Source organism: Aethalodelphis obliquidens, unplaced genomic scaffold (assembly GCF_003676395.1).
Source record: "Aethalodelphis obliquidens isolate GAN/ISIS:26980383/991018 unplaced genomic scaffold, ASM367639v1 scaffold34, whole genome shotgun sequence".
Taxonomy (NCBI): Eukaryota; Metazoa; Chordata; class Mammalia; order Artiodactyla; family Delphinidae; genus Aethalodelphis; species Aethalodelphis obliquidens.
Genome location: NW_020837978.1, coordinates 12,902,440 through 12,929,387, shown reverse-complemented (window position 1 = coordinate 12,929,387; position 26,948 = coordinate 12,902,440). Strand labels below are relative to the sequence as shown.

General features: G+C 42.8%; 1 protein-coding gene and 1 long non-coding RNA gene across 13 annotated transcripts in view; one reads left to right on the top strand and one right to left on the bottom strand.

Annotated features, from left to right (window-relative positions):
* LOC113631773 (uncharacterized) overlaps positions 1-17,055 on the bottom strand; it is a 30,082-nt gene extending 13,027 nt beyond the window's left edge. Inside the window, exons 1-4 of one of the 3 annotated variants that reach the window (XR_003437565.1) lie at positions 16,902-17,055; positions 9,457-11,101; positions 6,005-6,311; positions 534-5,168 (exon numbers count right to left, since the gene is read on the bottom strand). This is a non-coding gene — a long non-coding RNA (uncharacterized LOC113631773). Of the gene's footprint in view, positions 1-533; positions 5,169-6,004; positions 6,312-9,456; positions 11,102-16,901 lie in introns of those variants that run through there. The other 2 variants (XR_003437564.1, XR_003437566.1) reach the window with 2 other exon arrangements.
* Positions 17,056-17,057: 2 nt separating this feature from the next.
* The window catches only part of ATXN1 (ataxin 1), a 399,625-nt gene continuing 389,734 nt past the window's right edge, over positions 17,058-26,948 (top strand). For 7 of the 10 annotated variants that reach the window (XM_027128426.1, XM_027128418.1, XM_027128421.1 and 4 more), the window contains exons 1-3: positions 17,063-17,352; positions 18,191-18,340; positions 26,288-26,402. The gene's annotated coding sequence lies outside the window, so the exon portion shown is untranslated. Of the gene's footprint in view, positions 17,353-18,190; positions 18,341-26,287; positions 26,403-26,948 lie in introns of all 10 variants that reach the window. The other 3 variants (XM_027128435.1, XM_027128420.1, XM_027128428.1) reach the window with 3 other exon arrangements.

Genomic DNA, 26,948 nt, shown 5'->3' with positions numbered 1-26,948 from the left:
TACTAAATGTAAAATAGATAGCTAGTGGGAAGCAGCTGCATAGCACAGGGAGATCAGCTAGGTGCTTTGTGACCACCTAGATGGGTGGGATAGGGAGGGTGGGAGGGAGATGTAAGACGGAGGGGATATCGGGATATATGTATACATATAGTTGATTCACTTTGTCATGCAGTAAAAACCAACACAACATTTTAAAGCAATTGTACTCCAATAAAGATGTTAAAAAAAAAGAATAGAGTGGGGGGAAAAAAGAAAAAGAGTAGAGTGTGGGAGGGGAGTTCTCACTCTAGAAAAGCTGAAGACTTAATATGTAGTCAGAGTTATTAAAATGGTGTAACAATAGATATTCTATTCAATGTGATCATAAGTGATTTTGATTTTCTTATTTGTGCTTTTTTTCCTACCAAATATGTGCTAGTTTTGTGATTAAAAAAATAAAGCTTAAAAAATAAATGCTTTGAAAAAAAGGAAATATCTTCTGAAAGATAAAAAATCAGAATGGTGTCACATATTTATGTCCCTACTCCCTAAAAATATATCTGTACAAAATATAGATAGATATATATATCCGTACGTGGTATACACTGAATGTGTTTCCACTTGCAGCCCTAAGGGGTCGCCAGTTCCTGGCTTACAGTAAAAAATAATCATATAATGTGAGGCTAGTTACTTAAACCCGCTCAGAAGTTTTCCGATCTATAAAGCGGTGATATTAATAGCTCCCCCAGTTCAACTCGGAGGATTTGTTGTTGGAATTGTATGAAATATGTGAAACTGCTTAATGAAATATTAAACAAGATACAAATGCAAACTGCTGTTACTAGTTAGTATTTGAAATTAAGCAGTTGTAGATTTTAGAGTTTTGAACCATCCATCCTCTGTTCGTTTGACTGGACTCTTTGAAGCCATTTGTGTACCAACAGGTGAAGTGAGTTGGGAAAGCAGAGTTTAAATCACAACTCCTCTCCCCACGCCACATCTCATTTCACAACTGTTTTTCATCCATTCAATGACTATATTTATTGGGTGCCAATATGTACTAGAGACTGGAGTCACGATGGTGAAACAGACACTGTCCTTGCATGCATGAAGCTTACAGATTAGCAGAGTATTTGTGGACAGGAAAATAGGCACTTGCAAAATAAGGTGACCAGTGCTGTAATGTGGTAAGTCCAGGGTGCCATGGGGCTCTCGTGGGGTCACTGCCCAGGCTTGGATGCTCATAGAAGTTTTCTTCAACCATGTCAAGATGAAGAGGATGAAATATGCAGATGATTTAAAAGGTGAAGAAGAACAGTGGAGGATGCTTGCTGATAAGGGCGAGGGGGAAGGGCAGCATGTTCCAGGCAGAGGGGAGAAAATTTTACTGCCCCCAGGGCAAGAAAAGCAAAAGAACTACTTTCTGGATTTTAAAAAAGTGCCCTGATCATTTTTTGACCGATTTCAATACTTTGTAATGTTTCCTAGGCCAGGCGCAGCATGACGAGTAATAGAATACATTTTAGGGTGACCCCCTCCTCCCACCAAGCCTCCGGACCACTCCCCTACTAGCCTTTCCCCTCATTGCCTGGCCTTTCCTTTTGAAAAGATAGCACTGAAGAGGTGGAGAGAGGCTTTTCTCTTTTGAAGCAGCAGCACTGTTAACAGAGAAGGAAAAGTCTCCCCTGAGCTATGGCAAAATCCTGCAGATTGGTTTATGAATCGCTGTAGCTTAGGTTAAAGCCACTTAATTTCCTGAAAGACACCCCATGGCTTTAGCCTTCCAGAGGGGCATAAAGCTTGTATGATATTTACTTTTAGTTAAAATTAAATGGGAATTGAAAAAAAACACAGAAAACCCAAAGAGTTTCTTCTGGGAGATTATATTATTAAAGAAAAAAAAAGGCTACAAAGCAATGTGGATAAGATGTATATATTGCATTAAAGAAGGTTTGGGAATATACATATCCAGGTGTTAAAGTGATAACTATCTCTGAATAATTGGATTTCATGTGATTTTATACCCTTTTTATTGTGAAATACAACACATGTTAGGGAAAATGCATGATATATAAAAGTATAATTTAATAAATTTTTATTAAGTGAACCCTCGCTTAACCACTACCCAGGTCAATAAACAGAATATGGCCCAGGGGCCCTCCATCCGCCCCTTCCCACTGACAACCCACTCTGTCCCTGCTGCCCTTACTTTTATGATAACCTCTTTTTTTTTTTCTTTTCTTTAGTTTTACCACCTAAGTGTATATTGATGCTTATACGTATTTATCTTTTCCTGTTTTTTGAACTTTAAGTAAATGGGAACATAACGATTTTTTTCTCTCTATCTTTGAACATTAGCTTTCGGTCTTTTAACATTAGGTTTCTCAGTTTCATCCATGCTAAGGGTATTGTGGTTCATTCATTTTCAACGCTGTATGGTATTCCAAGGTTAGATATACCACACTTTATCCACTGTACTGCTGATGGGTAGTTTGGCCTGTTTTCAGTTTGGGGCTATCATGAATAGAGTTGCTATTCTTTTGGTGCTCACATGAACATATTTCTATTGGATATGTACCCAGGAGTGGGAATCTGGGTCACCAGATATGCATATCTTTAATAGATAATGCCAGAGAGTTAACCGAACACTGCAGTAGCAATGAACACTTCCTGTAACAGTGTAGGAGTGTCCCCATTGCCCTACACTGAAGTTTTGTGCATTTTTTTCTTTCACTCATCTGAATTTTCTGTGTTTCTCTGTAATAAATATCCATTGGTTTAATTAGGCAAAATGCTTTTCTAATATTTCTTAAATTTGTCTTTCCCAATAGGGATATTATTTTTAAATTTTTAAATTGAAGTAAATCATTCTTACAGAAAAAAGGCACAGATCACAGATGTATGGCTTAATGGATTATCACAAAGAGAACCCACCTCTGTATCCACCACCCAGGTCAAAAGATAGAATTTTCTGGCACCCTAGAAGCCATCTTCATGCCCCCTTCTGGCACAATCCTTTCCCTCCTCATCAAAGGGAAACTATATATTTAGTTTTAACACAATAGATTACTCTTGTGTGGTTTTGAAAGTTATAGAAATGGAACGATATACAGCATACCTTATTTTGTGTGTAGCCTCCTTTATTTTCCAATATTGTGAGATTCATCTGCGTTGATATGTGTAGCAGTAATTCGTTCATTCTTTTCTTGCCGCAAGGAAGAAATATTGACCTAAGATAGCTGACCTACTCAGCACTTTTTCAACTCATGGACTGTACTGACCCATGCCACATGTGGATTAGAACACTTTACAGTCGTTTGTATTTTTGTTTCTGCACAAATAATAAGCTTTTGGGTGAGAGATGCTGCAGGGAGAATGAATGTGGTACCTCTGCCCCGCCCCCGACCCAGCTGCCCTCTGATTTCTGTAATAATGGCTCCACTTGGAATTGTCTCTCATTGATAATGGATGTTTTCTGTGCCTTCTTCTCCATCTAAAACACAGAACAGTATCACATCCCCAGGCTGCGTACTTTTATGTAAAACAGAGCTGTCACAGGATTTTACTGGAAAGTTGATTTATTTCTGAGGATCATGAGAGTCCAAGGATAAAACTGGCATCTGGCCACAGGGAGAGCCCTTGACCTAGAAGCAGAGACAGCTTCAAAGCTGTGTTGGTATATAATGGAACAGGGCACTTTTAACATGAATCATAGCCTCAAAACTTTCTAGGGGAAAAAAAATCCTAAAACTGTCCTCCAAAAGGAAAGGTAGAATCAATAGCTTAGATTTTTTACTCTTTCAGATAAGCAATGCTAAACCCTTCTACACGAAACAGTTGTTGAAATCTAGCTTTTTTTTTTTAAAGAACAAAGCGTCAACTGAGCTTGAACTCTTAAAGCAGAATCTTGATATCAATCTATTTTCCTAAAGTAGCCAAACAGGCTTTCAGATGGTAACTCTCTGAAAGGCTGCATGTGAATGTGTAGTAAATGTAATTTTTCTTCTTCTTTTTTTTCTTTAGGCCTTGAGATGTAATTATTAAAGCTGCAGATGTCCCTAGTGATATTAGCTAGATAATCAAATTTGGATCACAGGAATGAAATAACCTAAAGTGTGCCTTCATTACTGCTCTCCTCCAAAGAATTCACTTAATTCTACCCTCCCCCACCCACAAATCTGTAACCAGACAACGGAGATAGTAAAATTAGCCAGAGGGGTCAAAATGGTCAGATGGATTCTCAAAGCAGAGAACGCCATGTTTAAACACAACAGGTAAAAATTTCCCCACCACAAAAGTAGAAAAGAACATTGATGAAATCACAAGCAGAAAAAAACAAATCAAAATGCTGAACAGAACTGCCAGATTAGGAGACCTTATTGCTAAAGTAGCTATGAAGCGTACCGATTAGCTTTCTTAAAAAAAAAAAAAAAAAAGGTAAAAATAACATTTCTTAAATAGCTGATTGAGAATAGTTTTTATTAGTAAACATATGTACCCACTAGAAAAATTATCTATGAACGTATAGGTCATTTGAACAAGAATATAATCAGTCTTGTAGAAACTTAAACTAAGCAAAATCAAGATTTTATCAAATTGAGCAGTTCTTAAGTGTTTTTGTATCCTTTCTTTCACTAAGAACATAAAAATCCCCTTTCGTTCCCACCCACCCTTCTCTTGAATCGAGGCTAGGAGAAATTCTTCGACCAGAAAGGCTCAGGGTAGGAAGTTATTGCATAAACTCCCTGTTCTCTTTTGCCAATGCTTTTTAATCCCTATGTACCAATCTTCCCTGCTATTTCATGACAAGAGGATCCCAGCTGTGCCAGATTGTGTGATAGCTATATAATCTAGACACAATCCACAGGGGTTTAGAACAGAAATTAACAAATATATGTAAGCCTGAAACCTTAGCTATAAAGAATATCTACCAGTTTCCCAGACATTCATAGGCCAGTCAGAGATTCCATCATCTTGCTTTGTAAAAACCCAAGAGTGAAGATTACTATGAGAAAGGTCTTCTAGAATTAGATCTTGCTTATCACAGAAATGTCCACCTTCTGTGGGTGCTAAAGCAGAACAAACATTGAACTGAGAAATAGATGTCTTGGGTTCCAGTACTGAATCTGCCATCAACCAGTTGTATAATCTCTGCCAATTTCCTGCAACTCTTTGGCGGAGATTCCTGTCTATAAAATGAAAAAAAAAAAAAAAAAAAAAAGAACTAGATTCTGTAAGGATCCTTCCAGGTCTAGTAGTTGCGTAAGTGATATTTCTAGACCACAATTAAGTAACAGACCACCCTCTCCCCATTATTCCACATCCACTTGGATTCATCAACACTTTTTCTTTCTTGCTGATGCACTGGGAGACGGTGTTGGGACTGGGAACCTAACTCATTTCCTGGTACCCATCTCAGGTCACGTCTTAGATGCGGAGTCAACTGACTATGCTTTAGCATCCTATCTCCTTAGGTTCCTCTTAGAGCAATCCATTATCATATTTGGTCCTTTTTCTGGCATTGGAATTCCCATGCTATTCTATGGAAACATTATGCCAAAATGAAAAGTATGAGAATGGCTAAGTATAGAGCTCCAGGCTGCCATATATGTTTGTGATGCTCCCTGGAAAATTTGGAATCCATAAGTAAATGGATCATACTCCTTTTAACCTTTGAGAGTTACCACATAGATCATGTCAGTGTTTAATACTTGTAACTAGAGCTCGGAGGACAATTTGAAATAGTACGTTTTAAGACATCATCAATGAGACCTGACATGTGAGAGAATCTTCCTGCACGAAGAGCTACAGTGAATGCCACATGGAGGAGCTGCAAACTGGGAGCAAATCCACTCCATCCTACTATGAGCCCTTCCTGTTTTGTCAGCCAGCACGGTTTCCTAAATCTCAAATTGCAGCCGAACTGTTCTGCAATTCCATGGCTAGCTATTTTGGGAGCCTAACACAGCAGGACAAATGTGTACAAGTCCACACAGTATGACAGAAGAATTAAAAATGTATTTACCATCTGTTGGTAGTTTCCTTGTGGGGCTCTTTTCTTTTCCTCTCCTGAAGCCACGAATCGGGTCTTCTTACTTCCTGCTGTCCTCAGAGAGCAGAGTTCTGTCTTCAGATCTTTGGAAATGCAGGGCTTTTTTCCCCCTCCTTTAAATTTCCCAGACTGTTGAACTCTCGAAGTATTTCCGCTTCCAGGATCGTTTCCCTCAAATATAAAGTGGAGTGAGTCTGTGAAGAGGTGGTAGTGTTTTATACTTTTTTGTGTGGCCAGGTTACTTTCAGATCCTACACCTGAGTTCTGGTCACAGTGGCCTCTGGGAAGTTCAAGGGTGGAACAAGAGAAGTCAAACACAGGTCAACTGAAAGGAAATTAAGTCCTTCAATTATGGGAATTCATGTGGGCCCTTTACAATCTATTTTGACCTTACTATAGTGGGATGTACCAGATTTGAGTCAAAATTTCTAATAGGAAAGGGTCCTTGAATGTGACCATGGACTTCAAGTGAGAGTCATTCCAGCCGTGTAGCAGTGTGGATAAAAAGTCATAAGCTGGAGTATAGTTTTGTTAGTTGGGTAACCAGTTAGGTTGCTCTGAAGCCACTTGGTTTATGTAGGAATATTCAATCCTCAATAAGAATCACTAGCTTTCATTTCTGAGATACATGTATTATTCACTCAAAAATAAAATCTAATAGAAATTAGTATTAAAAATGTTGCTTTAGCCAAAATATTACAATATTACACTGCAGTGTTATGACTCCACCTGGCCTGTTTCATTCAGGTAATGACTTGTTAAAAATTCTCAGGCTACGTAGGTGGATAACTTCACCTTGAAACCAGTGCTGGGTGACCTTGGACCTTGGGCAGGTCCTTTAAACTCCAAGCCTCAGTTTGATCGTCTAAGAAATGGGAAGCATGATCTTCACCTCACCGGACTGTGGTGGGGATTTAGATGAAACGACACGTGCAAAACCCTTACCATGTTGCCTGGCATAGAATAGGAGCTTGATAAATGGTAGCTTTTAAAAATGATGATTATTGGAAGCTGTAGCTGTGCTACTTTCTGTTTGTTCTCAAAACTTGCTGTCACGTTTGTACATGATTTTCAATTCTGGTTTCAAATTTTGTGTTTTAAAAGTTCTTCACAAATCTGAGTCTGAATGTGAAATTCAGCTCATTCCAACTCAGTCTTAATAGGTATACCAGATATAATTAAGTCAAAGATCAAGTAAACAGAACATCTACCATAGTGTGGACAAGATGCATTGGTTTTGGATTAGCTTCTAATGAGGGAATTGTTGTGTTGGAGCTTAAGGCTTTGCACATAGTAGGTCCTGAAAAATATTACTGATTCATTAATTCATTTAATGGTTGATGAATCTTTAGTGGGTGTCTGTCATGTGCCAAGGACTCTTCTAGATGTTTGAGGTTTATCAGTGCATAAGACAGACACAACCTCTGCTCTCCTGACAGTAAACAAACTAAAGGAAATGACTCTGAAAGTTCTAAGGTAATATACTGATGGAATAATAGAGCAGAGCAAGGTGGATCAGGAAAGTCGGGGTACAATTTTAAGTAGGGTGGTCAGATGCGGTACGCGGGCCTCTCACCGCCGCGGCCTCTCCCGTCGTGGAGCACAGGCTCCGGACGCACAGGCCCAGCAGCCATGGCTCACGGGCCCAGCCGCTTCACAGCACGTGGGATCCTCCCGGACCGGGGCACGAACCCGTGTCCCCTGCCTCGGCAGGCGGACTCTTAACCACTGCGCCACCAGGGAAGCCCCTGGGAGGTTTTTAGTTTGCTTTTTTTTTTTTAAGAAAAGAAGACTGAAGAAGGCGAGGGAGTGAGCCATGTGGATATTCAGGGAGAAGCATTCCAAGTGAGGGATCAGCAAGTAGAAAGGCCCTGACGCAAGGGAGCACCTGGCTTGTTTGGGGCTGGAGCTGTAGGAGGGAGGGGAGAGAGGACATGGGATCTGGAAGACAGAGGGCACCCTGATTGTGTGGGGCCTTGGAGGCCATGGGAGGATTTTGATTCTGACTCCAAGTGGAAGAGAGACATCAGATGCTTTGGAGCAGAGCTGTGGCATCACCTCATGCAGATGCTCAACTATGGCCTGAGCCGGACATGGTGGAAGCAGAGAGATGATTTAGGAGGTCAGTGCAATCGTCCTGATGAAGGGTGGTGGTGGTTCATCTCCAGTGGTAGCAGCCCAAATGGTGAGAAATGGTCAGATTCTGGATACAGAAGGGACAGCCAACTGGATTTTGGGGCAGATTGGATGTGGGGTGTGAAAGACAGAGAGGAGTCAAGATGCTTTTTGGCCTGAGCAGTTGGAAGGATGGAGCTGCCATTTACTGAGACATGTGTGCAAGAACTGTATGGTCCGTCTCTTGGTGACTGTTAGAGAAGAGATACCTCGGGATTCTGGGCTCAAGTGTAAGGCCTCCCTCCACCTTCTGGGGAAAACCTCGTGAAACCAATGAGCTTCCAGTTGTGCTTTTGGAAGATGAGACTCAGAAAGACTGAGGTATTCACAAGCAATTTTTAAGACTCGAGTGAACAGTTTAAAACAAAGCAGCAGTTTTTGGGGTTGTATTTCCTCCTCCATGCCAAACAATTGATTTGGCTTGTTTAGTCTCTTCCTCACCCCACTCCACACATTGAAATGCCACCTCTGAAGAGGAGAGCAGCAGGTGCATCCTGGCACCAGTAGACGGAGCCAGGGAGCCCTGGGAAGACCTTTGAGCTGAGGCCCAGTCTGGGAGGACACCACCCTCTCTCAGACCTGCAGCAACGTCTGAGCCTCTGGGCCAGAGGCCAGATGTTTCTGGGAGGAGGGGGAGGTGCTTCTAGAACTCTCTTGACAACTTTCCTATTCCACTGAAACTTTTGTATATTGGTACTGTCATGGCTAAAAGATGAAACATGCATCCAGAACTGATTACCTATGTGTATCTATAGAGGAGAGTGGGCCATATATGTAAATAAAGAGAAGAAAGAAGAATGCAACAGAGCTGTCACCACGGCTCTCATAAAAAGGGTGTATGAGTTTCCTGGGGCTGCTGTAACAAATAAGCCCAAACTGGGTGGCTTAAAACAAGAGAAACAGGGCTTCCCTGGTGCCGCAGTGGTTAAGAATCCGCCTGCCAATGCAAGAGACACGGGTTTGAGCCCTGGTCTGGGAAGATCCCACATGCCGTGGAACAGCTAAGCCCGTGTGCCGCAACTACTGAAGCCTGTGCTCTAGAGCCCACAAGCCACAACTACTGAGCCCGTGCTCCGCAACAAGAGAAGCCACTGCAGTGAGAAGCCCGCACACTGCAAGGAAGAGTAGCCCCCGCTCGCTGCAACTAGAGAAAGCCCGCATTCAACAACGAAGACCCAATGCAGCCAAAAATAAATAAAACAAATAACAAAACAACACAAAACAAAAACAAGAGAAATATATTCTCTCACAGTTCTGGAGGCTAGAGGTCCAAAATCAAGGTGTCAGCAAGGCTTTGCTCCCTCTGAGGCTCTAGGGAAGAATCCTTCGTTGCCTCTTCTAGCTCCTGGTGGTTGCTGGCCGTTCTTGGCTTTCCTTGGCTGGTGGCAGCATAACACCAAGCTCTGCCTCTGTCTTCCTGTACCCTTCTTCCCCGCCCTGTGTCTCTTCGGTTTCTGTGCCTCCTCTTCTTAGGAGGGCAGCAGTCATATTGGACTCAGGATCCACCCTAATCCGGTAAGGCCTCATCTTAACTAATTACATCTGCAAAGACCCTATTTCCAAATAAAGTCACACTCACTTTCCTGGGGCCTAGGACTTCAATATATCTTTCGGGGAACACAGTTCAACCTATGACAGAGGGCAACAGGAACTCACGTAGAGAACTGACCAGTGGGGGGAGCCACAGAAATGGAGCAATAAAAGGAAAACAGTTACATGTGAAATCGTAAGTGGAGGTCAAATGGGTTTGGGAGTATAGGAACTATTAGATAAGAGATGCTCTCACTTAGGATAATCTCCATCTGTGCTTATGGCCCTGATTTTTTTTCTGTCAGAGTTAAGAAAATATATATTGTATAAATAAAAAGAATAAGAAAATAGCACTTCTCTGACTCACACATTGGGCAGAGCTGCAAAGTCTTGTGATAATCAGGGAAGACTTGCAGAAGTGCTGGTGCTTGAGCTGGGTCCTGGAGGGTGGGGAAAGATCGCCATGCAAAGAAGGGCTTCCCAGGTAGAGAGAAAGTATATGCGAAAGCACAATGTTGTCTAGGTGGTCCACTCTTTACCGCCTTAAGTGGGGTGAAAAGGTCTCTAAAAGCAAGGCCCAGATTGTCTACTTAATCTGTATTACTCAGAAACGGTATTAAAGAAATGAAGGGGCAAGAATGTTTCTGGTTTTAATATTAAATGCACAAATCAGCACACAGTAACCTGAAAGAACATTCGGAGCATCTCTAAGGCAGAGTTCATTCTTGGACACATTTGCCAAAGCACAAATATGGAAACCCCACCCTCAGCCAGATCTGAAGAAATCAAAAGGCTGATGTGGTATAAATTCCTCTGCCCTGATTGCATAAAGGAGATCTGCCAACATTTTTGTCTCTGATATATTCCTTTCTGCACAAAGAGCTGAACTGGGTTCTTAAAAACCTGATCGTGAACTGCGATAGGCAATTCTGAATCCCCACCAGGATCTAGGAAAATTAACTCCTCACTGATCTTCCTAGATAAGCACCCCAGCTCCCCACTTCTGAGATCTGCATCGGGATCTGCCTAGGTTTCTGTCACAGAGCAACTCCCTTTTTTGGCATAAGAATGTACAGGATGCCTGTAAAGTTCACACTGGGTCATCTAAGTCTCTTTAAATGCGGGATGATTCATTGCTGGGGGTGGGGGAGAGAGGAGAGTGAGGGGGAAGGAAGTGCTGAGCAGAGAGGCGGAGCAAAGTCATTATGAAATTGACTGCAGAAAAGCTCCCGCTGGGAGTGCTGGGGTCACATGTTCTTACTATTGGTATTTCAGCTACAACTTTTAAACCAGAGATGGGGGAGGGGTTGGAAGGCATCACCTTGTAACTTGATCGGCTTTCAGAGGAGATGCATCCGATGATACCTGGCCTATTGATTAGAATTACAGCGGAGGATTAATGTCTCTTTTTATCTGACAAAGAAGAAAAGCTCTCCTATGACAGTAGGTTAGCAGCCTAAGAATCTGGCTGTAGTGGTGTGAGTGAACAATTTGTCTTCTCCCACTTGATTGACTCCCATTCTAGCTGACAGGGTCTCCCATTCTGTGCATTCATTTTGTACTTAAAAAGGGATTGTTTGTAATTTACTGTTGAAGTCTGAGTGCTATTATTGTGCTCCGTCAGAAAGCATCTGTGACCGGCGCTATCGCTTCATGTCTGTGCCATGGCACAAAGCAAATCCGGATCTGCAGTCATCAGTCTTGAGAGCCCCCCCAAAGTCGCCCAGCAGTTATACTTTGGAGAGGCCTGACGGACACGGGTTCTGCAAATGCCGAACTGCCTGACAACCCCTGCTGAAATCCTGACAGGGACAGTCTCCTCTAGCTGTTTATGTCAAAAAGCGAATTGCCAATGCATTTTTCTCTGACTCTTCCTCTTCGGGGTAAACTTGGTAAATTCCTCATAAAACAGTTGTCTTAAACCCTGACCCTCATTTGGATCAGCTTTTCCTAGCCGGTATTGACTCAAGAAAAATAAAGTAACTGTGAGAGCTTATGCTATGTATTTTAATGTCATGAAGTTAGAACAACGATCTGATGGGGTTTTTTAGTCTGTTGTTGCCCCTGATCTTAGTTTGAAGGCACCCTAAGCTTTACCCTCACAACCCATCAACTATCACTATCTTAAGTGTAAACAATGGTGGCTTTGGGCTCTGATTTTATTTTATTTATTTATTTTTTGGGGGCTCTGATTTTAATTTGGAAAATGTATTTCTTTTGAGGAAACAAAATGCCAAGTTGTTAATGAAATGCTTTTAATAGATTTCCAAATGCTTGTGGCCAATACCAAGCAAAGTTCAACTCACTCATTCCAAGCCTTAAAATGTTGTTCATTTTCTTTTCATGTAAGAAGAACTATGTTCTATAGATGATTAAGACCACAAACTCTTGTTATTTCATAGGTCATTGCATTACGTTCAATGTCGGACATAGTTACATTAGTGAAAATGTGTCTAGGTCTTGCTTGCAAAATAAATAACAACGGTTAAAAATCATCTCATTTCCTTTTGATGTGTCCTATTATACTAAATATATTAGAAACTGTTTAACAAACAAACAGATTTCCTTTTGGTGGCTTTGATTTGTTTTCTAGTGAAGTAGCAATAGTATACTTTTCATTATCCATGCCCAAAGCCATCTGTCATTAAAAGGTATCACCCCCAACCATTCAGCCTGTAACCAGCTGTAACTTCAGAAGGCTTGTGCTTTCTAAAACAGAGAGCAAAATTTCCATTAGCTTTCCAGGCTGGCAAAGTATTTGAGGACTCCCCCACCCCACCTCAAGAGACTGAATCTAACGAATTTTTAGTCTAACAGATAAGCCTAACAGATTTTTGTTTTCCAGGCCCACATCAGGTCTACCAAGGAGATTATGCCTTCACCAATAGCTTACTCTCAGAGATCATTTTAACAGGGGGTAAGGTGCATGTTCTATACTGCAAGGGGGAAACCTCAGGAAGGCAGAAAAGTAATTTAAGTTACTACTACACTACTGCCAAGAGCCATGCCTAAGGTCTCCAATTATGGGTTCTTAGAACTAATTCCTTCACCTTCCCAGCCCCATTGTTAATACCAGGGCTGTCTACTAGAAATGTAATGGACACATGTCATTTTAAATTTTATAGTAGCCACATTAAAAAGTAAAAAGAAACAGGTAAATTAATTTTAACAAGATTTTTATTTAACCTAATATATGCAGAATATTTTCATTTTAATATTTAATATATGTATATGTGCATATGTATGCGTGTGTGTGTGTATGTTCTAAGTCTTTAGAATCTAAGGTAGATTTTACAATTACAACCCATCTCAAGTGCTTAATAGGCATATCGGACAGTACAGACCTATATACTAAAGCATTTGCTTTTAATTGTAGACAGAATCTTATTTAAAATTGCCTAATGTGTGTACTCTTAAGTCATAAACTGTTGGCAGATGTTTAAATACAATGATTTTAATTTTACTCTTGACTATTGGTGATGTCACTTTCATTACCCAGAAGCCTGGGCTGCTATAGTTTGGTGGAGGGTCAAGAAAGCTGATTCAGAAGCATGTCCTTTAAGAGTCTCTGTGCCTCAAACAGAGCCCGGTGACTTCAGTTTGGGTGTGGCGAGCTGACCTCAGAGTCTATTGTGTGAGTGGTTTTCACTTCTGTTTTTAGTTTATTTTGCTTTTCTGGTCTCTCCAGCTTTATTTGGAAGTACAATCTAAGGAAAGTATATTGGTTTTGCAGGCACACTATGATTTGCTCAGATTTTTAAATGACATATGTGGGCTAACACCCTCCTTATAATACCATGGTTAAAGGTCTGTCAGTGTATCCATTAAAAATTCAACTTTGGGGTATTTATTACACAGCCATAACAAATTGCTCCAGGCCAAAATTTGGCAAATCTTTCTTTAGCATAGGAGGAAATTCTTTTTAACAATTTTTTAAGAAGCTATAAATAATTAAATGTTTATCATTTAAATTCACTCATGTGATTTTGTTTTTTTGGATAGACAAGGCATTCAGACAAAACATATGTTGTAACTTTACATTTTGTTTTACAAATTTGCAGTATTAATATTAGCTTTATAAATAAATTTTGCCGATGATTTACACAGTTGCCCTCCCACCACCCAAATTTTTAATGATCCTAGTATTTGATTCTCATATTTGGAAGTCGGATCAATATACTGATTCCGAAAGGTACTGGATCCATCAACTACGAATCTTTAAGTTTCATCATGGTAAAAACAGACATTTTTCAAAAGATAAGATTTGTTTTCCTGTGAACTCACTGCAGACGGAAATGTCTTACTCATCTTTATATTCTCAGGGCCTAGTTATTGTAAATGCACAGTGAACGGCTGGTGGTAAATAAGTGATAAACACATAAAAAACATAGCTCAAGAATGAAGCCTGTCTCTATTCGTAAGTCTCATTTAAATATTCACTTATTAAATACTCACTATCTAATAACTTTGAAAAATCTTTGAAACTGTAAAGACCTCTATGATTTCCCTCATTTCTGAACAACTCAATGGATTATTGTTATTATTGAATGACCCAATGCTACGCAGGCACGAGCCAGTTCCAAAACATCCTGTCTTATCCACCTCCTGGGAGCATTTGAAGATGCAGTGTGGAAGGGCTGTAAAAAGTATGAAAAGCTACAAAGGTGCAATTGAAATGTAAATCCTCTCCACTGCAAACATGAAAGATAAACCCCTAAAATTACTGTGAAAGTCAACATGGTGAGAAGTACCTATACTTTTACCAACATATTTGACTCCAAATGAAGTGAACTTATCTGATGTAGTATTGGGTTAACTGACCCCCAAGGTTTTTAGATAAACAGGAGTGACTCTCACTTGCCTTACTCTGTGTTGTGTATCTTTATTTTTCCTTGCAGAAAAGCTAAGGCATCTTTTTCAAGTATGACTACCGAGGTCCACTTTCTTTTAAGAATTCAAGCCTAAAACTCTAAATAATTATATCTATATTCTATTTAACTTCCAATCCATTCAATCATTTAGTTGTTACAAGCTGCTGAGCCGTTTGTGTTTGCTTGTCTTTGTTTTGCTTTGAACTATGTAAGAGGCTACTTCCAATGAAGACATATACTACATTTAAAAAGCCCTTACAATGTGGAGGGCCCGTACACTTGCTTTATTAAGTACTCTTGTGCTCCCTCTGCTGCCCTGAAGAAAAGTTTCATGTTCAAGACCCTGGTATATTCCTTACAGAGTGTTCTCTTGGCAATGATGATGCAGATTTGTACATAAATCAGGGCCCTTCTGAAATGCAGTACTATTTGACCAAAGCATAAAATGTAATAATTTTTCATTTTAAAAGTGCAAATTAATAAAAGGGGAAGGGAATAAAAAAGAATAAATAGAATTAAGTTCTGCATCTGTGGCCAAATTCATCTAGACAGAGCCCTGTAGTATAGACAGTGTTCTTCCTACTATAATGCACTCAGGAATCACTGTGGGGTGGGTGGGGGGGCGGGGAGAAGGGAGCTGGTTGAAACACACATTGGGATTCCGTAGGTCTGGGGTGGAACTCTCATTCTGAATGTCTAAAAAGCTTCCAGATGCTGCTGGTGCTGCTTTGAAGACTATGCTTTTAGAAGCAAGATGTGATATGTAATTGTATGATATAAAATATACTTGATAGGCCATTTTAAACCTTCAAAAGTAGACATTACCAAAACAGTGAAGTAGATATAAGAGTGTTTAAGCAATGCAGAACCCAGATTAGGAGGATGGCTCAGCGAGCCTTATTTCTCAATTTCCTTTAATTTCAAAGTTCGACTTACACTTGCCTGAATATGGTATCAGGTTTATGACTAGGAGCATAGTACTACATCTTTGCTTACTGGCTTCTTGAAAACCCTGCTCTTCTTTCATTGAGTTTTTTTTTTTTTTTTTGCATGAGAAAGTATTGTTTTTAAAGAATCAAGGCCAGTTACTTGTGACTGTACATTTAAAGTTTTGCCACCTGAAACGACAACATTTCAGTACTAAAGGTAGTGAAACTGTATCATAAGTATTATGTTTATGTTGGACCTTGCAGGAAGAAATAGTTACAAATTTTAATGGCAGTTTCTGGCTTTAACCTTAATGCCTAAGTAAGTAAATGACACAGTTCTTAATTGTTCTGTTTGGGTAATAAATGTATTTAGCTTCCTTGAGGGAACATTTAAATTAACTGACTCACTCGAATCTGAGTTATGTGTTTTAATGTGTTGAAGGTTGTTAAAATATGTAATAATGAAAATATTGCTCTTTTTTTAACCCCAAATTCTCTAAATGTAAGATGTCTAAAAATAGAGTGGAGGTGGATGGGACAGTCTGCAGATTAGGAGTTGGAATGAAAACATCTCAGTTAAGCCAGAAACTTGGCAACCAATATTTTCTGTTATAAAAATATTTTAGATGAATTAATTTTTTTATGAAAGCTGTCTGAAACTGAAATGAAGAGCAGAAGTTCTCTGTTTATTCACAGGCCAGTAATAACAATACCTGCCTCAAAAAGCATACGTCTTTTTCGTGCAGAGCTAGCAGCTTCTGCTCCTTTCAGAAACCGGCACTGCCGAGGGGGGAAAGATACATTACTACCCGGTTGCGTTCTGAGATATTAACCTTCACCTTGATAATGCTTGTCAGGCAGAGCCTTTTCAGGAAACTGATTTTAATTGTCCACTAGAGGCTGTAATGAGACCAACAATGTCACTTTAGACCAACCTGGGGCTTAAACTGTAACCATCATTGATTTTTAAGTGAAAAAAAAAAAAGTTGTAGAAACGAGTAAACAGTAGTAGTAGGTTCTTTAAAAATAGCCATGTATATGTGCATGGTATTTCAAAATGTGAGAAAAAAAATGATTTCCGGGGCTCTACACCTTCCTAGCTAGGGTGCTGATTTTTATTTCTGCAGCACCTTGGCTCTATAATACAGTTGTTTAAAAGCTGACACATTTCTGTTGGTGATTCTGTATCCTGCTTCAGTTGGTGACTAACCGTTAGGTCATAAGTAAATTCAGCCAAAAGGTTTCTCAAATACAGCTTCCAGTCAAGTGGAGGCTTCCAGAGAAAAACTTACGTTGTAAGGATCGTATTTCTAGACACTTGGTTCTAAGCACCTGAAAGAGGTCAAATGCTGCCCCGACACCTACCGGTCTTCCAGAATTATCTGCAGCCAGGAAAACGCCGCACTGAGCTCCCTTTAGCATGGCCGTGCCTTCTCTTCCTCCAGGTGCCACACCTGTTGGCCAGGTACCACCCCTCCAAAGAAGAGTCCTTCCCTTCCAGCTAACGCCTGGCGGTGGTACCCACGGAGGGACGGGGTGCCGAGGAGTTGAGAACCGCACTTAAATTTGAGTCCAGAGGAAGTTCTCCGGCGCGGATTCACGAGAACTGCCATCTGATGCTCGGTTTGCTTTCTCTATCTCCTACACTGGTTGCCTCATTTCCGATGAAATTAATGATCCCGAATTAGCGGCGAGAGGAGTGCGCGGATCGTCTACCCAGGGTAAAGCTGGGTAGTTCCATACCCAGAGCAGATTTCCGGACCTGCAGAAAGAGAAGGGAGAGCAGGGAGGTCACCAGCTTTCGTAGGCAGGAAAGGTGAGGGTGCATGTGCAGACAGGGGGACCCTTAAAACTTTCCTGAGTTGCACGCCAAGACAATCCCCGCGGCTCGGTGGGCTGGCTTCCGGAACGCTGAGGCTAAACCGGTTTGAGGGTTAACATGCGTGAAGATCGGAGTCAGCCCTCTTAGTCGCTTGTCGGCGCGCCCAGGACGAAGGGAACGTCGGGATCAGAATTGGCCCACCTCCTCTCCCACTTGGGGTATTTCATGGTCTCCGACTTGCAGCTCGACAGCCCTCGGAGAGTCCTCCAGGGTCCCTGAGTTGCACCCCGCTGTCGCTCTGTCCCCTCCAACTAGATGCAGGGACCCGGGAAGGCGCGCGAGGACCTACCGGTCACCGCTAAAATTACCTCATCGCTTCAGCTCCCCGCCCCTTTCCCAAACCTGGAAGCACTGTCCCCTCCGGCCCCGGTCACCCCTCCCGCCCCGCGGCCCTCGATCCCGAGCCGGTCTTGGGGAAACGCGCCCGCCTCCCCGGGGGCCTCCGAGCCCGGGCTGCGCGCACCGAAGGGTTAAGGGCGCGGACCGGCCGCCGCGCTGTGCGCTCGCCGTGCTCAGAGCTGCTCGCCCCGCCGCCCGCCGGAGGGTGCCCCCCCCGCCCCCCCGAAGTCGGATCCCAGAGCTGCGGCGGCGGCAGCCAACTGCTCCATATTTGGCTTCTATTACACATTTACATACTGGAGCGAGCTAGCGAGCGAGCGCGAGAGAGCGCGAGGGAGGGCGGGCGGAGGGAGGAGGGAGGGGAGACGAGCGGGGGGGGGGGAGGAGGAGGAGGAGAGAGCAGAGTATACCGCAGACATCATTTCTACTACAGTGGCGGAGCCGTACAGGACCTGTTTCACTGCAGGGGGATCCAAAACAAGCCCCGTGGAGCAGCAGCCAGAGCTACAGCAGCCGCAAGACACTGTTTCTCTCCCTCTGCCCCCCCTTCCCCACGCAACCCCAGATCCATTTACACTTTACAGTAAGTGGCTATTTTTTTTCTCCTCCGATTCTTTCTCTCCCCCCTCCCCCATCTCCTTCTCCCATGATTTAGATTGAGATTCCCCCCCCCACCCCCGCTCTCCCTAGAGGGGCAAAAGCAACAACCAGGAAACAAACCCCAAACCCCATTCGGCGAGACGGAAAACAGCTGGAAGAGGAGCGAAGGAAATCGACGCGTTGTGTTGTGGTGTGTGTTTGTGTGTGTGTGTGTGTGTACATACACCCTTCCCCGGCTCCAGCTTCCCGGGCCGACATCCCCGCTCTGGGAGCAGGGACAACTGGCAGGAGGGCTGCAGGGGCTGGGTGGGCGCCCGCCAGGCGAGGGGGCGCGCCCGGGCTGGGGGCACGGGCGGGCGGGGAGAGCGGCGGCGGCGGCGCCCCGCTACGGCGGCTGCCGGTCCGGCCGCGAGTGCGGAGAGCCATGTCCTCCTCCCTGGAGGTGGCGTAGGGGGAGGAGGAGGCCGGGGGTCGCGCTGCCCCCTCCTCCCGCCGCCCCCTCCTCACTCCTCTCCCCGAAGAGGGCGGCGAGAGCGAGCGGGTCTGGAGAAGGGCTGGGCTTGCCCGCGGGGGCCGCCTGGCCTCGGAGCCCCGGGGTGGGGGGTCTCCCCGCGGAGGCCGGCCTGGCCGGGCGTGCGGCTGCGGACCGGGAAGGGTCTGCGCCCGCGGCCGCGCCGGGACTTCGCGCGCGTGGCCGGGCGTAGAGCGGTGGGAGAGCGGGGGGCGCTGAGGGGTGGGTACTGGGGGAGCGGGTGTGCGGTGCCGGGAGCGCGGCCGGAGTGGCGGTGGCGGCCCTGGCTGCAGCTGCCGCCGCCGCCCTGTTGGTACGGCAGCTTCCTGATCATGTGCAGCCGTCGCAGCGGCCCGGAGCCGGGAGCCCGCGAGCGCCCCAGCCCGGGCCGGCGCCCCCGCCAGCGCCCGTGGCCGGAGCCGGGGAGCCGTGGCAGGCGCTGCCCTGCCCGCGCCGGAGTGAACGGCTGTGCGGCTGCTGGGAGGGTGAATGAAGCCGGGAGGAGGGGAAGGAGGAGGAGGTGGCGGCGGCGGCGGCGCTGCGGGAACTGGGATGCGCCCTGGAGCCCCGCCGCTCGCTCACTCTGGGCCGGGCCGGGCCGGGCCGGAGGCTCCGCCACTCCTGCGACCGCAGCCGCCACCTCCTACGTGGTTCCAGCGCTGCGCGCAGGCCGGTCCCGCAGGAGGCGGGGCGGGGCAGGGGGCCGGCCGGGCTGAGCAAGAGGTGAGGCGGTGGCGGAGCGCGGCGTGAGTGTGAGTGAGTGCGTGCGATTGTGAGTGTGTGCGCGCGCGCGTGCGGGGGAGGGGGCGGCTGGGGCCGTCGCGGTGGGGAGAGGGCCCCCTCAGTGGCCACTTGGCTGACTCCGCACCGCCCCGACCCCTTCTCGGCCCCCCCCCCTCCCCACCGCCCTCAGGCCGCCTTCCTGAACTCCGCGGCTGGTGCTTTCATTTTATTTCAGACCACGTAGGGGGCTGACTGGAAGCGATGAAACAATTCAGGTTTTCGAGGCAGATTGAGCAAGAACCTTAGCGGGGGGTGGAAGTAGGGTGGGGGTGGAGATCCTGCCAGAAAACAAACAAAAAAAATCAGTTTCCAAGGACTGTGGGGTTTGGTTCAATCCCGTGGCTGCTCTGTTTTGTTTTGCTTTCTTAGTATATAATCCTACAGATAAGAGGGTAATATAAATACTTCGGGAGATTGGGAAATTGCTGAAGAGTAGTAAGGGGGAAAAAAAAAAAGCCAGTCGGAAGCTGGTTATATAATGCGCGATGTGGCTAACGAGAACGGCAAGCTATTTTTATTTTGTTTACCGTATGCTGTGCAGTAGGGACTCCTACAAACTGGTTCTGTCCCCGAAGAGATTCTTAGTTTCCCTGTGAGATCCACAGGATACAATTAGCAAAATTAGAAGACCCTATTAAACCCACAGAATAAAAATTAATGGCTTGGAGTGGCATACTCCGTGCACATCCTGGTGCATGCATGGGAATGTGTGTATGCAAATAAGTTCTTTGCCAATCTTGTAGTCACATCTCATTGACATTTGTGTTTTATAATGCAGGCTGTTCTTAATATTTAAACATAATCGTTACATATCGCTCACAGCAGCGGGTAGTTACTTTAAGGTTATTTTTAGGCACAGCTAGTTACTTTTTCGACAGTGTTAGCTAAGCTATTTCATTTGGGTTTCTGAGGAGCCCTGCAGTTCCTAGAAGCCCCTGTCTTAAGCCCACCGTGTGGTTTATTTGGTGGGTGAAGGTAGTTTGACACTTCAGCCTATTTTGGAATGCAGTGTTTGCCTGAAGAAACCACCAGAGAGAAGGATGAGAAAATCCTGCAAATGAACTCTTGGAAAGGGACTGCACCATAACGACTAATGCTTTGGCATTTAATCTCCTCTGATTGCCCTCTGTGCCTGCATCAGTCAATATTTTAGCAGCTCCACAGATAACTGGGCTTGAGTGCCACCTTCTACATAAAGCAGAGGTTGAAGGACTCCCCTGAACCTTCTGCCTTTCTCATCTCATAGATACCTGTCAGCGGGTGTAGGTTTTCGGTGTACTTACTCCAGCTCTGATCACTCATGTAATTAGATCAGGCTGCCATGGCAACAGACAGTGTTCCTCCGTCCATTCAGGTGGGTTTGTCTTGTGCCTGGACTACTCCCAAGTGTTTCATGCACAGTATTTGTGCTGCCCCAGCCAGATGAGAGACTTTACTATTTCAGCTGCATCTTCTTTCTGTCATTTTTGGACGGGAGACGCTGAATGATGCTTCTAGTTACTCAGCTTTTATAAAGGAGACCAACAAGCTGTGCTTACTGGGTGCAGTATGTAAATGCATCTCCCCAGACAGTGAGAGGAGCCCGACAATCCTGCTGGTGTTTATTGTGAACAGATCAACAAGTATTTGGTACTTGTTAGAAACCTTTCAGAGCTGACTAAAGCAGCATTTCTTTTGCAGGCTGTCTGGTGCCTTTGGCCTTGCAGGCACTTAACCCTTTCAAGTGCAGAAGAAGTCATCCTTTAGAACTCAAGTTGCCAGTAGTCGCGACTGGTTTTCTAACGGATTTATTCAGCGGAAGTAATTTATTCCAGAAGGATATCCCCGTTGTCAGATTTGAAAACTGGACGGCCGTCATAATAGCAAAAAAATGCTACTGATAGTAGGCAGTCATTCTGAATGTATTCATTCTTAACTTGGATTTCTTGGCCCTGATCGTTACCTTTGTGGTAGTAGGTTATAAGGTTTTTGTCTCAGGTAAGAGATGATGGAGGTCTATAGCTGGTAGACTGATAATGTATGGTGCTTTTGCACAATAACTTGTACTCTATTTGGGAATATAATTTCATGGGCATTTAATAATGTAGAGAACAGCATTTTTTTCTTTGTATTAGGGGACCACCTTATTAAGCCTGCTGAGCACAGAAAAATAATACTGTTGGGAAAAAAAAAAGGAAAGAAAAGTAGCTTTGGTTGCTGAAGCTCTCTGTTGCTCAGGCAATCCAAATAAGGGAGAGTATTTTAATAACTCTGATATTTGAAAGAAAAAATAATTGAGAATAATAATGTTTTGATGTCATTGTGACCCTGCCAGTCAGTTTACTGTTTTACAGCCCCCTAGTTAAATCCTTTTATTTTCCTCTGGGGCTAAGATTGTTGAGAGGGATCCTTAGTGCTCCTCACAGGGTGTTTATGAATTTCTACCATTTTGCGAGTTTATGTAGTTGGTAACGTGATTGTGACCTGCTCAGATCAAGCGTTGCCGTGTTTAAAACGGGCCATTATTTCCAGGAGGTAAATAGATGGGGGAGGCAAGGATATAAAATAAAGCGCAGAAGTTTAAGTTTTACATAACACCTTGGAGGTCCTGGAGTACCTTTTACAATGTACAGAAAATCGCTTCACTTGCAGCCAAACGTGCACATGTATTTTTCAGTGTACAAATAAATTCATCCTAAAATAAGTATGAAAAATGTGCTTGATTGGGAACTGTGAAAGTCAATATTTTCCCTTCTGGATTTCGTTTGAAGAGGGTTTGGTAAACAGAAGTGATACTTCATTAGAAATATCATAACTAGGCTTCCCGGCCTCTGAATTGTCCTATACTGTCGGAGAAGAATTCAAGGACAACTCTTTAGCCATCAAATTATACATGAAATGTCTGTAACTGGCCTTACGTTTCAACAGACCTAACTCAGTTGTCTGGGAGTCCCCGGAAAGGCCAGCCTTAAGAGATTATTAAAATATCAGTAAGCATGTTTCTGTGACTCCTGGTACAGAGTTTGATTCACATCCCTTTTGTATAAATGTGCCTTTATTTTTTTTCCATTCTGAAATGTCAAGTGGATTTTCTGTTTGCACTTACCTTGAATGATAGTTTTTGATGACTAACGCATGGTTAACACTGGCTCATTTTGTTTCCTATAAGAAGTTAGTCGATAAACATGTTTTTACTAAAAGCCTGAAATTTAGTGAAGGTAGGAGTGAATGTTAATTCTTTCGTTTATAGTCGTCTGCAAGTAACACATAGTTTAGACTATGAAAAGCTTAAATACTTGTGTAAGATGACATAGTACAGCAAGGCAGGATATTATTTTTATAGGGGAGACATGATTTGATTTCCATTGCTTTATATCTTTTGATATGTGCAGCTTAACTGCTTCAAACAGCAGATTTAGTTCTGCTCATACTTCCAAACTTATCAGAAGCAGGCTCTCCTTATTTTGTGAAAAGCATTGAAAATAAGAAATCATAGAAATCCCAATAGAGATAATAATTTCTGTTCTAGGGAGTTCCACACAAGACTGCCCCTTTTTAAGGAATTTTGTAGTCCTCAATTATGCTGTTCAAATTTTAGTTTCATTCAATTCAGTTTAATAAAATACACATTCAGAATTTAAGAGGTGGTATAATAATGAGTATACTCCATGCTAGTGTTGGAGAATATTTTCAGATGTTGGCCAAAAGAGTTGTAATTGGATCAAGGTTTTAAAAATATGTAAATACTTACAATTACAGGAGTAATAAAAAGGTTTAGGTAACTAATCTTTATTGGTGGAAATAGTTTTCAGAAATCTCTTTCCTGTTTCATAATTTATGTATCTTTGTCTTTATCAGTGTAGTAATATATTTTATAATCCTTACAAACCTGAAGTTTTCAGGCCAATGTACTGTAAATATGTGTACTACCTATTACCATCTCAAATGTACTAAAACACATTTTAGAACTATTAAAGACAAAAGAGCAACAAACATTATATTCTCTTTGACATATTTGATGTGAGCAGAACTGATTCATTGATTTTTTTATAGCTTTTAATGCATCGCATTTGTGGAGTAATGAAAATGCAATGGTAATGGCAATAACGTAAGCAAAAATTGTATCCTAAACCTGAAAATTACTTTTCAGAAAATTCATTGTAGTGTAATCACAGTTTGAGGCTTTCGGGGGGCAGAAGTTCCCCTGATGATGGTGTTTGGATTCAGGCTAAGAGGAACTCCTTTTTTTCTATTTAGGTGTTCTTTAACGGACACATTTTGAATGAGTAATTTAGCAGAAGTTTTTAGTGATCATTGTCATAGCTGCTAATCTGTAAACATTTATGCTTCTAACATTCGAAGAAAATGTATTTTTTCTGTCACTGCGTACGGCAAATTTTCTTTTATTGCACCCTTAGCTTTGGCCTGCTCTCCCCGAAGTGTTTATATTACATCCTGTATCCATATTATTTATATATCATCACCTCTTTACTGACTGTCACATCAGTATTACTTAAGCCACCTTTCTGTCTTCCACTATTAATAGTATTGTGTTATGTTGCCCTGCTGTGCTTTTTAAATATTAAGGGTTCCATTTTTAGCAGATACAGAAAACAGTCCATAGGCTATTTTCTGGTATGTTGTTTGTACGTTTTTGCAATACAGAGTCCACTCTGCCTTGCTTTATCCTTGTGTTTCTTCCCTCCAGTGGAACACAGCAAGTTATGTTAACTCTTCGAGTTAGTCTAACTGGTGTAGCAACACAAATGCTTTTGAAATAAGTAGGCATACCAACGTGAGAGTAAATTAATATTTTACAGCATTTGCATCATGTTTGACTGTTCTCTGCACTTCGGCAGAATAGGAGGAGACTGTAATTTGGACTCTATAAAACCTTATCTGCCAGGTGATAGGTAAATAGGATGGTGTGCACATACATCGATACACAAGGCAACAGTCTCAACTGTTAGCTCATAAAGCAAGCACTTTGCAAATCCACGGTACCTGCACCTTGTTTGAAAATGATGATCAAGTATTTTGATGCTTCATTTGAGATGTTACTAGATAAAATCAAGATTTCTACCCCGTCCCAGGCCCTTAAAACAAGTGCTGTGTAAGAATAAATAGAATATTATGAGCTTCTGTTTAACTTGGCCACTATTTATATTTGTAACTCAACAAGCTTCTTAGTGAAGGACAGTGTCTTCCAAGGACTTGAGAGACGTTATAGTCTCGAACAGCTTCGTTCTTTGTCTGTCTACACTTACTGATTACATGTGGGGAAACCAAGGCCTAGAAAACTTCCTTCTTCTGCATATCAGTCCCAGGCGTGCAGTAGATGCTTAAATAAATACTTGGCGAATGGATTAGCTAGAAGTAAGAATACTTTGGCTATTATTCATTACTTTGCAGTGTTGGAAAGCAATCGAAATTATTTTCCTTTCCAGCTGGGCTGTGCTCTTAAAAATAGTGAGTGTGTATGGATGAAAATAATCATGAGATGTGTTGCCATGTACCCAAGGATAATTGGCTCACTTACCTGTTTACAGATTATTCACATTGGAGATCATATTCATAGCTCCAGAATAGTTCTTTTCTGACACCCAATATAATCCTGGGCCTTCTCCTTCCTACTGTTACCTGGCGTGGGCTTAGGAAACCCAAACTAAATTTAAAACCAGCCTAAACAAATATGCAGATCAGCTCCAGTAATCAAAGGCTGAAAAAACTCAGTCCAGCAATGACTAGTTTGGGGATTAGTTTATAATAACTGTGCTACTGATTTTATTTAATGTGGACAGTTGGGAACTACCAGTATTTAAAAACATGATTTAAATAGATAGTGCTGGAAACTATGTTAGCAGATCGAGTCCTCAACTTCTTCCATTTCTATGCATAGGTCTTTACCTCACAAAACCTACTACAAGCACCAAGCTCCCTGATGGAAAGGTATATGGAAGATTCATTCATTCTCTCTTTCATTCATCCATTCACACATTCACTCATTCATCATACAGTGGGTAGTTTTTACTTAAACATGCTTAAGATATTGTGGCAGAATGAAAGTCAAGTAGACATACATTCAGTAATTAAATCATTTAAAGTTTAGTGGAAAAAAAGTCTAGTGAGTATATGCATACTTAACATTTTTTTTCCTGCATTCTGTTCTGTCTTCTATCCCATTAGACTGGTATGCTAATAACTGTGCTCTGTTTCATGATTGTGCCTCAAAGTTGCATGTTGATAGTAAGATATGCCTCATGAAAGTTAGACCCTGGCTCAATTACTATTCAGTCCATGCCCATTTTCACCTGATAGTCCTGTGATTACCAGCATGTGTTTCTGAGGAAATTGGCTAGAATCATTAGAGAAAAGAATGACAGTAGCTGTCTCAAATGGGGAGACCAAGCTCTTAATTTGATTGAAGGGATGACCTTTCTGTGTGTTGGCCTCCCTCTGAGCCCTGTCGAATAAAACCAGACCTGCCTTTTGGGCTGGCTGGTAGCTGTGTAATTCTCCTAAAACAATGCAAAATGTGATGTTCTTAAAGTTTAGATTTCAGTGCATGGGCCCTTGCAGGTGGAATTATTTTTTTAAAGCCATCCGTTCTGTTTCTCATTTTGGATTTCCTCTTCTGCACCCCCTGGACCATTGCAGGAGGATCGTGCAGCAAATCACCAGGGTGGTCCATTCAAGCTGCAGATTTGTCTGGCATCTTGGGACAGCAGGCTCGTCCTCCGCAGCCACTGCAGGAAAGTGCGTCACCCATCAGGTGAGAGTTTTGCGATGCTCTCTAGTTTCTATCTGAGGATAAAGTCTGACCTGGGAAAGTCGCCTACTAGCCGTACTTTTAGCACTTTGTAGACTGTTTAAGATCATTGTCTTTGCAAACTGTATTGCGTGGGAAATTGAGAAATCGCGAGAGGTTTTTTTTAAAGCTCGGATTCAAGTATTTCTCTTTTTGATTTATTTGGTTTATGAAGTAGTCCACCTCTGACTTTGCGGATGGTTGATTATTGTGTGTGTTGGGCTTGGGCCTGATCATTTTAATTGTCACCTGTACTTCAAGCTGGTGAGAAGGTTTTGCTACCAAATGGTTATCTTAAGTCATGTTTTAGGTTATTGTTGTAGTATGACCCTTGTGTAGGGAGACGGGCTCGTTTGTTTGGTAGCAACCCGTATTTGTTGGATCTCGAATTTCTCCGTGTCTGTTTGGATTTTACAACTTCCTGATTTCTTCATGTACAGTAAATTTTTCTCATCTGGAGAGTCATGCAGACCCAGGGTGGATGCAGGGTTGATGACTCATGGTTCACTG